The 12,297-nt window shown below is 36.6% G+C and overlaps 1 pseudogene; it reads left to right on the top strand.

Annotated features, from left to right (window-relative positions):
- The first annotated feature begins 2,065 nt into the window (after nt 1-2,065).
- Nucleotides 2,066-2,162, top strand: LOC138815744 (U6 spliceosomal RNA; annotated as a pseudogene).
- The last annotated feature ends 10,135 nt before the right edge of the window (nt 2,163-12,297 follow it).

Below are 12,297 nucleotides of genomic sequence, written 5' to 3'. Positions count from 1 at the left end.
TTTCTTACTATGTTAAACAGATAGGGAAAACATAAAACAACACATGATAAGGCAGCTATTAGTGACTTTTTCAAATGTACCTTCTTATTTGATGAAATTTACTTTGTTAGCTAATATTTGGTTTTGAAATATGGGAGGCTGATCTATTTAACACATTTCTGGAAGGCACCTACTAAACAACACAAATGGTGAGGGGTACTATTTCTACACTTTAATGAATGGTTTAACTTGTTTGGTATTAGTGCTGGGTACGTAAATCAACTCTATTGTAACTTGCTCCCTACACTTGAAAACATTGTAATGCACTATCATCTACATGTCAAGGGTTTGGCATGTGTGATTTTAAATAGTTTATTTGAAAATGAGTATACTTTCAGGAGATTAAATGTAGGTTATCATTGGTTTGAGAATGACAACATTTTTATACCACAGAACCTAGTTTTACTGAACTACCAGTGTTTTGAAAAACTAAGGATCTTCCCAGTTAATGTTTTTCTAAATGATATTTGACCTCTAAATCAAGTATTCCTAGCCTTGGTAGACCAATTATGGATCTATCATTACAAAACTATATTTTGGGGGGGTGCAGTCATGGGGCCTGAACTATGGGCCTGGGCACTTTCCCTCAGCTCTTCAGCTCAAGGCTAGCTCTCTACCACTTGAGCCACAGCGCCACTTCCGGCTTTTTTCTTTTTGCTTATGTGGTGCTGAGGAATCGAACCCAGGGCCTCAGGCATGCAAGGCAAGTGCTCTACCACTGAGCCACCTTCCCAGCCCTACAGAAACTATTTTTTTTGGCTGCACTGAAATCTTTCATTATTCATTAGGAGAGGGGTACTAAAAATAATCTTGTTCATTTGTGATTTTGTTCACTCATATGGGCTGGTCATGTGTAAATTGAAAGTTTGAATTACAGTACTTTCTCTCAGATTTTGTGATCTCATCTTTCATTTTAAGTTGCCTTGCATTTCACAATTGATTTCTGCTAATTCTTGTAAGGAATTGGGGTCCTGAAATAACGTAGGAAATGAGCATTTGAGATGAGTCTTCAATTATTTTCTAGATTCACTGTGTAAAATTTAAAATCAGCACATATAAATATAAAATATATAAGTATATATAAAATAAAAATTGTTTTACATTATTGTGTTGTGGTTAGGGAATCAAAAGCAACTCTGTTTTAAAGTATTATTCCATTATCTCTATCTCAGTTTTTGGTAGAGTTAGACTTCAAGCTTTACCATTTGTAGATTTACAGCCTAGAGGCAAGAGGAAACAATATGATTAAAACATTACCAATTTAAGGCCTAATATCAAGGAGAAACATATGGCCTTCTTCAGGACCTATGGAAATATTTGGTGATAGAAAATCAGTAGTGTAAATTCCTGCCAGGTTGGATGATGGGCAGGCTAGAACAGTAGGTAATCATGCATATGAACAATTTTTTCACCTTCTTGGCTTTAGCTACTTTTGAAATGATAAGTATAATAAACAATTATATTTTGATAAAATACCTTCCATTCCGAACAATTCGGTCTGAACTGTTCATCTCTCTATGATTCCTTGTAACTAAGATTAGTTTTCTTCCAGTAAGAAAATCTATGCTGTCAGGGTAAGATATTCTGGTTGGTCTGTTCCTACACGGAAGAAGGGTAAAGGTTCAGGTAGACATTTGTCCCAGTAAGACCTCATTTGGGAAATTTTAAGCTGCAGAAGTTTAGAAGTAGCTCTTAAGCAAGACTTACTTTGAATCCATTAGCTCTACAAAGCTAACTGAGTTGATAAATAAGTATTGAAAAGTCATCACCTTTGGACTTAGCTGAAAAGGTTTCAAAGTATGATGAAATTTAAAATGAAAATGACAAAATAGACATTGACAAAAAAATTGTAAATGTAAGTAATCGACCAAACGATATGTTTTTTCCACAATACACAGATTTTTAGAGTAATAAGATCAATAGCATTTTTAGGAACAAAAAGGGTTCCTTGTTACAAATAATGAACCATGGATAGATGCCTGTATAAAGATTAAATCATTAAGTACTTAAATTTAGAGGGTACTACATACTTCAGAAGCAGGTCTACCCAAATTACAATAAAGAGATTAACATGGCACTTGCACAAAGATGATATGAAAATTTGTGAAGTATTCCATATTTTTCATTCTTCTGATGCAAGAAATGAAAAACAGTTATTAAAAAGTTAATTACAAAAAACAAGTGTAACACATACATGTAATTTATAGAATTAAAGGTTAGTTTGACATCAGTGTATTAATTCTTCACCTTAGAAAGGCCTTTACATAGCATAACCTTTACAAAACTTGAAATTAGATAACATTATAATTTTATCCCAAAGAAATAAAATAAGAACCTAGGAAAAAAAGAAATCTTAAACTTCTTCTATATGGAATGCAATCTGAAATGACACATTTATTTATGAACCTATACATTATATAACAATGTAGAATTCCAACTATTATATCTAGGAGTGAATGAAATAGATTATGGATATCATACAAACATAGACATACTTTTTTTCAGAAAACTACGAGGAAAAACTTTAGTTTCTTTACTATGCATTTCAACAGATAAGTTAAAATTATTTCTGATTTAAAAAAATCACAAACTGCAGAAATCATTATAGATGAATACAAACAACTATTGAATACATTTTGACATCAAAGTCAGGCAATTCACTTCGAAGAATACCATGGAATCCATGAATTTTTAAAGTAAGATATTGCTGTTGCTTTGTATTTTGAAAAAAAAATTTAAGGGACACAAAGGATGGACTGGCATTTTTGAAATTTAAGAAACTTAACCACACCTTTACGACTTAGGAGAACAATTAGTAGAGCCTTCCACAACTTCATAGAGGTAGTGATACATACTTATCTTTTTGGCAATATTAAATGCAGTTTCTTCCAAGTGGTTCTTCAGACCTGGTTTGATATAATCGTTCAACAGAGTATCTTTTCTATTTCTATTCCCAGCAGCAAGATGCAAGGCAATCAAGAGGCCTTTAGTTTGGGTATTGGTATCTGCATCATGATGAATTAAGAAAGAAGCCACTCTAGTATTATTGCACATATAAGCACTGTGCAGGGTTGTCAGCCATTCAGAGTTATTGCATGAATATCTGCCTTGAGCTACCAACTCATGGACAATGTCTAAGTGTCCACTCTAGGCTTCCCAATGAAGAGGGGTATACTCATCCTCATCCCTAGTATTCATCTGGGTGGCCTTTTTGTAAAGTAGTCTACACAGCATAGTAAGCCGATTAATTTCAGCATCCCAAAGAATATATTTGCTTGAATCCTACTCCATTTTTTTTCGTGCAATTGATACCGTTTCTCACTTTTTCATCTTGTTCCTTGTCTTCGTCAGAATTGCCTAACCAGAGACTTTGAGTGCAAATGGGAATGAGATGTCCATGTATTTCACCATGAGTTCACAATGGTTGAACTGAGCAGAAAAATCTGGTGAATTTCCTGCATATGTTTTTTCACCATGATTTATTTTCTCTTTTTCCATTTTTAATATTTTGAATTAATCTAACGGGATAGTAGGGAATTGATAGACAGCAGAGGAAAGATTTTCCTCGGTATTCAAAGTACAGTCTGAAAATGAGGACCAGTGGGGTCTTCATGTGCAGCTTATTCTAGGAATGAGAAAATAGGAAACAATGCCTTCTATGTCAATGATTTGGGAAATACCATGTTAGAGTGTGAAAGAATTCACTATTCAACATAAAGGCTTTAATAGCTTTCTAATAGCTTTGTAATGTTGGTAACCAACATTAGAAAAAATGTATAATGCAGTAGTAAAATAGAAGTCCTTTGTATGACTACCTAAATTCTTGTCTTTTTTTTAATAGCTATAAAATTCTGAATTTTAAAAAAATTTTTATTGTGAACATACTGTACAGAAGGTTTACAACTACATGGGCAAGATAATGAGTACATTTCTTATCAAGCATTGTAGCCTCCTCCTTTGTTTACCCTTCAGATACCTTCCCAGCCTCCTCCTACCTCCCACCCAATCGTCCCCCCACACCAAAGTTGTAAAGTTCGTTTTCGACATTACAACTTGTACTGCTCATTGTTGCAACGGATCCATCTGTATCCTTATTTAAACGAATTGCTTTTCCCCATCCCCTCCTCAAATTATATCGACATCAAATACAGTGAAAGCAGGGGTTATATTGTGGGGGAGGGACATACAAAGCAACAAAGAAATAATCTTTTATATGCGTTAGAAACAAATGCATGAAAGGAAAAAAACCTTTTAAATACATATCTAAGATTTCATTTTCCTAACATCACCTTATCTGACCTTCTCTGATTGAGTCATACATATACTAGATATTGAAAATAAGGGAAACCATGGGATCTATGTTTCTTTGGGCTTGGCTGACTTCACTTAATATAAATATTTCCAAGTCTTTCCATTTCCGAACAAATGCGGAAATGTCAATCTTTCTGATGGAGGCATAGAATTCCATTGTGTATATATACCACATTTTCTTGATCCATTCATCTACTGAGGGGCATCTGGGTTGGTTCCATATCTTAGCTATGGTAAATAATGTTGCAATAAACATAGTTGTGCTGGTAGGTTTAGTGTGGTCTTGTTTGTAAACATTTGGGTAAATGCCCAAAAGTGGGATTGCTGGGTCATAGGGGAGCTCTATGTGAAGTTTTTTCAGGAACCTCCATATTGCTTTCCAAAGTGGTTGAACAAGTTTACATTCCCACCAACAATGAAGTAAGTTTCCCTTCTGTCCACATCCACTCCAGCATCTGTTGTTGTTAGAGTTCTTGATTTTTGCCATTTTAACTGGAGTGAGGTGTTATCTCAATATTGTTTTGATTTGCATTTCTTTTATGGCCAGGAATGTTGAGCATTTCTTCATGTGTCTATTGGCCATCCTTCTTTCTTATTCAGAGAAGGTTCTCTTAAAGACTTTCGCCCACTTATATAATGGGCAGCTGTTTCTTTGAGGATTTATTGTTGGGGGAATTAATTTTTTGAGTTCCAAGTATATTTTAGATATGAGACCCTTGTCTGTTGTATGGCTAGTGAAGATCTCCCAATCGTTTGGCTTTCTATTGATCTTGCTAGCTATGCCCTTTGCCATACAGAAGCTCTGCAAATTTATGCAATTCCATTTGTCCAACCTTTCTTTGATTTGTTGTGTTTCCGGGTCTCTATTCAGAAAATTTGGGACTGAGCCAAGGAGACCTAGGGTTTCTCCCATTCCATCCTCTAATGTTTTCAGAGTGTCTGCTTTGACTTCGAGGTCTTTGATCCATTTGGAGTTGATTCTGGTGTAGGGTGATACATAAGAATCTAGCTTTAGTTTTCTACAAGTAGTTAAGCAATTTTGTCAGCACCATTTACTGAAGAGGCTGTCTTTGTTCCATTCTATTTCTTTAGCTCCCTTATCCAAGATTAGATGGCTATAGGTCTGTAGGTTCATTTCTGGGTTTTCAATTCTATTCCATTGGTCCTGAGGTCTGTTCTTATGCCAATACCAAGCTGTTTTGATTACTATGGCTTTATAGTAGAGTTTGAAATTTGGTATTGATATTCCTCCAGGAGTGTGTTTTCCGTTGAGGAGCGTTTTTGCTATTCGGGGTCTTTTATTGTTACATATGAATTTTTGGATTGCCTCTTCTATTTCCTTGAAGAATGAGGGTGGAATTTTGATAGGTATCACGTTAAATTTGTAGATAGCCTTGGGAAGTATTGCCATTTTCACGATGTTAATCTTTCTAATCCAGGAGCATGGGAGGTTTTGCCATTTTTTAAGTTCTGTGTTGATTTCCGTTTTCAAGATTTTAAAGTTTTCATCATAGAGGTCCTTCACTTATTTGGTAAAATTAATTCCAGGTATTTTATTTTTGTGGAGCTATTACAAATGGAGTTGCTTTCCTAATTTCAGCCACACTTTTCTCATTGTTGGCATACAGGAAAGCCATTGATTTATGAGGGTTAATTTTTTACCCTGCTACTTTGCCAAAGTTTTGAATCAGCTTGAGTCATTTGGGAGTGGAGTCTATGGGATTCTTTAAATACAAGATCATGTTGTCTGCAAAGAGGGAGAGTTTTGTTTCTTCTTTCCCTATTTGGATTCCCTTTATGTCTGCATCTTGTCTTATTGCTGTAGCTAGGCATTCTAATACCAGAATGAAGAGAAGTGGAGAGAGTGGCATCCTTGTCTTGTTCCTGAGTTAAGAGGAAATGGCTTTAATTTTTCACCATTAAGTATAATGCTGGCTGTAGGTTTGTCATATACAGCCTTTATTGTATTGAGGAATGTCCCATGGATTCCTAATTTTTCCAATACCTTCATCATAACGGGGTGTTGGATCTTGTCGAATGCTTGTTCTGTGTCTATTGAGAAAACCATGTGGTACTTACTCATGCCCCTCTTGATGTGATGAATAATATTAATTAATTTGCGTGTATTGAACCAGCTTTTCATCCCTGAATTGAATCCTGTTTGATCGTGGTGTATAATTTTTTGGATGAATTGTTGAAGTCGGTTGGCCAAAATATTGTTGAGAAGTTTTGCATCAATGTTCATCAAAGAAATGGGTCTATAGTTCTCTTACTTTGATGAGTCCCTGCCTGGTTTGGGGATGAGGGTTTTGATGGCTTCATAGAATGTGTTCGATAGTGAGCTTTTTCTTTCAAATTCATTGATGAGTTGAAGGAGAATTGGTGTGAGCTTTGCTTTGAAGGAATTGTAGAATTCCGCTGTAAAAACATCTGGTCCTGGACTTTTCTTTGCTGGAAGGTCTCTCTTATTGCTGTTTCTATTTCAATGCTTGATATGGGCCTATTAAGCTGGTTTAATTCATCTTCGTTTAGTTTTGTCATGTCAATATTTTCTAGGAAAAGGTCCATTTCTGTCAAGTTCTCAAACTTATTAGCATAAAGTTTTGAGGAGTATTCCCTTATAATGTTCTGAATCTTGGTTGTTTCCATGGTGATGTTTCCATTCTCATCTCTGAGTTTATTTATTTGGGTGTGTTCCCTTCTTTTTTTGATAGATTTGCTAAGGGTTTGTCAATTTTTTAATTTTTTCAAAGAACCAACTCTGTTTCGTTGATTCTTTCTATAGTTTTTTTTTTATTGTAATTCATTTAATTCTGATTTAATTTTAATTATTTCTTTCCTCTAATGGATTGGGGTTTATCTTGCTGCTCTTTTTCAAGGAGGTTTAAATGTGTCACTACATTGTTGGTTTCAGATCTCTCCAGTTTGATGATGTAGGAGCTCAGAGGTATAAATTACCCTCGGAATTTTGCTGTGTCCCAGAGGTGCTGGTCATTTGTGTGCTCATTTTTGTTGAATACCATGAACATTTGAATTTCCTTTCTAATCTCTTCCATGACCCACTCGTGATTCATCAGTGTGTTGTTCAGTCTCCATGTGATACCGGACTTTCTTTGGTGGCTTTTGGTGTTGAGTTCTAATTTTATTCCTTTGTGTTCAGAAAGAATGCAAGGTATAAGTTCAATGTTTCTGATTTTAGACAAGTCGGCTTTGTGGCCTAAAATGTGATCTATTTTGGAAAATGTTTCTTGTACTGCTGAGAAAAACTTGTATTCTGATGCTGCTGTGTGAAATATTCAACTAGATATATCAACTAGATATTAAATCTAGTTGATATATGCAGTTGTTTAGGTCTGTAGTTTCTCTGTTGAGTTTTTGCTGAGTTGATCTATCTAGTGGGGAGATTGTTGTGTAAAAATCCCTAACAATTAATGTCTTTGTATTTATATGGGGATTTGAGGAAAAGTAGTGTTTCTTGGGTATATGTGGGTGCACCATTGTTTGGCAGGTAGATATTTAGAATTTAATATCGTCTTGAAGGAGAGATGCCTTTATTAGTATGTAGCAACCTTCTTTATCTCTTCTCACGAATTTTAATTTGAAGTCTCTTTTATCTGATATTAGAATTGCAAATCTCGACTGTTTATGGGGGTTGTTTGCTTGGTAAATTTTGTTCCAACGTTTAACATTGAAAATGTGTATGTTTTTATGGGCAAGATGTGACTCCTGAAGGCAGTAGATAGAAGGATCTTGTTTTTTAATCCAACTAGACAGTCTATGTCGCTTAATTGGAGAGTTCAGTCCGTTAACATTAAGAGAAAGGACTGAGAGGTATTTTGGAATTCCTGCCATGTTATCTACCTTCTTGGGGGCTGCAAAAACTGGGTTCTTCTTATGGTTCTTGGATTCTCAGTTTGGGTGCAGTTTTTTGGCCTTTATTGTGGTCTTGTTGGTTTTCTATGTGTAGGACATTTTTAAGAATCTTTCGTAGGGCTGGTTTGGTGGAGATGTATTGTTTCAATTTTCCTTTGTTATGGAAGGTTTTTATTTGGCCTTCAGTTATGAAGGAGAGTTTAGCTGGGTGCAGTATTCTTGGTTGATAGTTGTTTGTTTTTAGGGCGTGGCATACATCATTCCAGGCTCTTCTTGATTTGATTGTCCGTGCTGAGAAATCTGAGGTGATTCTAATTGGTTTCCCTTTATAGGTGATTAATCTTTTCTCCTTGACAGCTTTAAGGATCTTTCCCTTGCTCTATGTTGATCCTGTGGATTATAAAGTGACAGTGGGATGTCCTATTCTGGTCTGGTCTGTTGGAGTTCTAAAAGCTTCTTGTATCTGAATAGGCTTATCATTTTGCATGTTTGGGAAGTTCTCTGCTAGGATCCTGTTAAACAAATTTCCTAGGCCATTAACTTCTGTTTCCAGGTGCTCCTCTACACCCATTATCCTTAGATTAGGCCTTCTGATGGTGTCTTCCAAGTGTTGGATAGATCTATCATATTTCTTGGACTTGTCTTGGATGGTTGTATGTTCTTTCTCTATAATATCTAGGCTGTCTTCAATCCCTGAGATTCGATCATCTGCATTGTCTAACTTGCTGTCAAGTCTTTCTACTTTGTTTTTTATCTCTTTTCCTTCTAATTGGTCAGCTTTGATGGCTTCAAATTCTTTGTTGAAGCTTTGTTTTAGATCTTGTATGAACTTCTTTACCTCCTTAATTTGATGTTCAGTGTTTATTCTCAGATCACTTAGTTGATTGGGTATGGTTTCCTTGGACTCCCATTCCTTCTGTTGGGTTCCATTCAGCATTCCCTTTGTGGCATCCCTGACTTCCTTCAGCTCATTGTTAATGGATTCCATCAATGCCTTTAGTGATCTTTGTGTATTCTCTTCCTGTTTTCTCAATTCCTCTATTACTCTTTGATTAGCTTCCTCCCGTTTGTGGGACTCCTGTAGTTCTCTTTGAGTGCTTTCAGCCTGCTAACCCAGTTCCTGCCTTTCTCTTTGAGTATTCTCAAGCTTCTTACGCAAATCCTATAACAGTTTTTGAGTAGCTTCCTCATGCTTATGATATTCCTGTATAAACTTTTGGATTGCCTACTCTCCCTCCCTACATGCTCATACAGAGTCCTTTGTATGCTTTCAATCTTTTCATTTATCATGCTTGCAAGCAGTGTTTGTAGAGCTATTTGGGAATTCTCCTGTGGATTATTCATTATCTGTTCTGTCCCCTGATTATCAAGATTGGGAATTGAGATACCCAGATTTGCAATTTTTCTTGTGTTTTTCCGGTTTACTCTGCCCATTTGAGATGAAAATAGCACCAGTTTTGTGCTAGAACACTATCTTAAGGCAAGCATCAACCCAAGTCTGAATTTGCACAGTCAATAGTCTACAGATACAATCTAGTTCAACAGATACATCTATTCAACGTCAAACAACTATACATTAATGAGCTACGAACCCCAAAGAAGAATTTGGAAGACCAGAAATTATTAGGGTTAGGATGAGATGTGGGTAAAAATAGGAATAGATTGATGTGGGGAGGCTTAGGGAGAGTTAACTAAGACCTAACCTCAAAGCAGGAAATAGGTTGGGTAGGATGAAAGTAGAGAGAGAGAATAAAAGAAGAAAGGGAAAGGGGAAACAAAAGACCAGAAAAAATAGAAACGTAAAAATTAATAAAATTATGTAGAATCAATTACAATCTATTTAGATAAGAATGTGAATTTATTGAGAGAAGGGGAGGGATATAAAAGAAATGTGAAAAACTTAAAAATAAAAATGCTTAAAATATTACATAGGTATAAAGAGGTAGTACTGCTATTAAGGAATTTAAGTCTTAGAGGTTTTGACTTGAGTAATAAATTTGTGGATTAAGTGTGTACACAATGTGGGTAGGGTCTAATAGTCAACTACTTGTTTATCTGAGGATGTGCAGGACAAGAATTAAGTCACATAAAGAAGAACGAAAGAGAGAAGAAGGTGAAAAGGATAAGAAAGGATGAAGAAAAAGATGAGAAGTTTAGTAGAGCTAAGCAAAAAACAAAAAGATAATTAAAAAAGACAAAAAAAAAGAGAAAGAAAACCAAAAAAGAAAGAAAAACGCACACTCACTTATTCGTAAAATAAAAATTATAAGCGGAAAAAAAAGTTTCTGGAAAACAATTTTTTTTTCAAAAAAGGCAAAGATTGAAGATTTAAAAAAAAGTTTTAGAAAAAAAATTTTATACAAGGTACCAAAAATAAAAAATGAAAAAATAAGAAGAAGAAGAAGAAAGAAAGAAAAAAGTTCTTTGATTTTTTTTTTTGGAGGAGTGGGAAAAGTCCTGCATCTCCCTTGTGTCCGTAACCAGCCTCTTGTTGGAGTCTCTGGTTTGATTGTGGTCCTGTGGTTTGGTTGGTTTCTTAAGTCAGTTTGTTCAAACAGGCAGAAAAATGCTCTGCTTTACCCAGGATTTGGCGATCCTCCTCCCTGGCTAGTTCATTGGGAGGCAGATCTGCTTTGAGTATCAGAAAAGAGGGGGATGCTGTGCTGAGGCTAGGTTCTGGGTAGAGTTGAGGCCTTTCAACAAACAGTAGCTTTTCCAGGGGGCTAGTTTGTGAAAACTCACAGAGCCCAGCCTGGAGCCATTCTCAGGGTTTCTGTTTACTGAATTTCAATTGATTGTCGAGGCTGCTAGAGGGAGGAGCAGGCCTCTGGATCTGATTACGCAGTGGAGAAAGCCACTCCAAGGGCTGGCACCCGAGCTGTGGGACTTTTCCCTGGGTGGAGCTGAGTCTGGCAGGTCAGGCTGCCGTTAAGTTCTTGTGACCTGCTAAATGACTCGTTTTATTCCAAGGCCTGAGTTGGAGCTTGCAACTCTTCTGAGCTTTGTCGGTATCCAAGATGGAGATATCCGGTGCTGGGGGGGGATGGCCTTCCCTCCTCTGCTCCCTGAGAAGGAGTGAGCATGTCAGGCTTCTACTCACGCTGAGTCTTGGTTCCTGGGTCGTCTCTGGTCTACAAACTGCACGATAAAGATGTCTGCTCTTTGTTGGTTCTTGCTGGTGTTGAGTAGAATCTGCTTGCCTCCTGTGTCTGGCTCCTTCATGACATACTCTCTGTGGCTCAGGTAGGCTTCTGCGCTTACCCGCCATCGCCACAGCGGCAGCCCCTGCGGTGGCTGCAGGCAAGAGCTCAGAAGTGTCTCCTTGCCTGGGTTTCCCCTCTCTGGCCTATCACTCTGTCCTGTGATGGCTCACTTCATGTAATTCTCTGGCTTAGGACTGTTCACTGGAACTCTAAAACTGCTTTCTATGCGAGAGCTTACTTAGACTCCAGCTTCTCCTCCACCATCTTCCCGGAACTCCCCAATTCTTTGTTTTTTAAAAAATACACATGTTTTCATCTACAAATAGGCTTGTCTATTGTCTTCAGGTGATTTTGATGATTGAAGATGATTAATGAGAAGTCAAAATGTATTAGTAGTCCTTTGCTATCAATTAAATTTGACTTTTTCTTCTTGGAGAATATAATGATCAAAGCAATAGTTCACAATCAGCAAGCAACAGTTCAGAATCATGGTTCAACTGCAAGTGAATCACCAGTAAGTAATCAGTGATTCCATTTTCCACAAAGTTTTGTCACAGATACAATCTGCCTGCCTTCTCTAGTTGATTTCGTAGCCTGGACCTATTCCTTCATTGTACAGGAAAAGTGTAATTCACCTGATTTCAGTCAGATCTGTTAGTAGAATTATCAAGTATTTAGATTTTTTTTTTATTAAATTAGTTGTGGGGCCTGAACTCTGGGCCTGGGCACTGTCCTTTAGCTCTTCAAATCAAGGCAAGCGCTCTACCACTTGAGCCACAGAAACACTTCTGGATTTTTCTATTTGTGTGGTGCTGTTTTGGGAAATGGCAGAGCAGAAAGTGAAATGATGCAACCAAAAATATAAAAGCAA

Source organism: Dipodomys merriami, unplaced genomic scaffold (genome assembly GCF_024711535.1).
Source record: "Dipodomys merriami isolate MVZ:Mamm:240054 unplaced genomic scaffold, mDipMer1.0.p SCAF_664, whole genome shotgun sequence".
NCBI lineage: Eukaryota > Metazoa > Chordata > Mammalia > Rodentia > Heteromyidae > Dipodomys > Dipodomys merriami.
This window is presented reverse-complemented; position numbering and strand designations above follow the sequence as displayed.